Source organism: Mus caroli, chromosome X (genome assembly GCF_900094665.2).
Source record: "Mus caroli chromosome X, CAROLI_EIJ_v1.1, whole genome shotgun sequence".
Taxonomy (NCBI): domain Eukaryota; kingdom Metazoa; phylum Chordata; class Mammalia; order Rodentia; family Muridae; genus Mus; species Mus caroli.
Genome location: NC_034589.1, coordinates 154,784,243 through 154,785,726, shown reverse-complemented (window position 1 = coordinate 154,785,726; position 1,484 = coordinate 154,784,243). Strand labels below are relative to the sequence as shown.

At 43.4% G+C, this 1,484-nt stretch overlaps 1 long non-coding RNA gene across 1 annotated transcript in view; it reads right to left on the bottom strand.

Moving 5' to 3' along the window:
* LOC110287482 overlaps nucleotides 1-1,484 on the bottom strand; it is a 100,637-nt gene that overhangs the window by 43,481 nt on the left and 55,672 nt on the right. The window lies entirely within an intron of this gene.

Below are 1,484 nucleotides of genomic sequence, written 5' to 3'. Positions count from 1 at the left end.
CTCTCCCTCTCCCTCTCCCTCTCCCTCTCCCTCTCTATTCTCTCTCTCTCTCAATCTATCTCTATTTCTCTTTCAGGGAACACGTGTACATGCTCGTGTATTCAGGTACACATGCATGTATACACACATGTGTATAGAAACCACTGGATGTCTCTCACTGAACCTGAGGCTCACTGATTCAGCTAGACTGGCTGGCTGGTCCACTAAGCCCAGACATGCTCCTGTCCATCCCCATCCCCATCCCCATCCCTAGCACTGGGCTTACAGGTGTGCCTGATTCTGTGCCCAACTTTTTACTTGGGTGCTAGGATCTTAATTAGTACCCTCATGCTAGTACAGCACAGGATAAATGAACAGAGAGGAGTTTTGCTCGGTTAGATGTAAGGAATGAAATTTGGTAGTACCTCTGGGCTGCTGGATTATTTCTTTCTCAGCAGACAGGGACGAACATTAGATAAGGGAACTAATGAATTTCCTCAAGGAGAGACTAACAGTAGTTCTGTTAGTCCTAGTGATGTGACCAGTTAATGCAGTACCTCATGTTGTGGTTACCCCCAACCAGAAAATTATTTTTATTGCTACATCATAACTGTAATTTTGCTACTGTTGTGTAGTGTAATATAAATATCTGTATTTTCTAATGGTCTTAGGTAAGCCCTGTGTAAGAGTCTTTCAACAACCCCCAAAAGGGCCTTAACCCTTAGATTGAGAACTACTAGACTAGAGACATGGTAGACTCCAATGAGAAAGCCTCGTCTGTCCTAGGGCAGCTCTCTTGGAATGAGTTACTCTGGCCTGGACTCATTTTTCTTCTCATCTCATCTTTTTAGAACGACAACTTCTTCTTCTTCTTCTTCTTCTTCTTCTTCTTCTTCTTCTTCTTCTTCTTCTTCTTCTTCTTCTTCTTCTTCTTCTTCATCTTTCTCTTCCTCTTCCTCTTCCTCCTCCTCCTCCTCCTCCTCTCCTCCTCCTATCCCTCCTTCTTCCCCTCCTCCTCCTTCTCCTTCTTCTTTCCTCTTCTTCCTCTTCTTCTTTCTCCTCCTCCTTCCCCTCCTCCTCCTCTTCTTCTTTCACTTTCTCTGAGAGCTAATTTTCAAAGTAAGATGTTCCTTTCAAAAAAATAAGGGACTCACAAGACCTCACCTCTCCCTCAGGTTCTACAGGCAGTTAATGGTGGCTAGGAAAGAGAGAGATATTCTCTCTAGTTGCATAGCTACTGGCAAGGTGTCCATGCTCCAGTAAATAACCCCTCACCCATGCAATCCTAATGAAACTCATCGGGTCACCACTAATGAAAAAGGACATTAGATATGCACTCATTGATAAGTGGATATTAGCCCAGAAACATAGAACACCCAAGATACAATTTGCAAAACACAAGAAAATCAAGAAGAGGGAACACCAACGGGTGGATACTTCATTCCTCCTTAGAATAGGGAACAAAATACCCATGAAAGCAGTTACAGAGACAAAGTTTGGAGCTA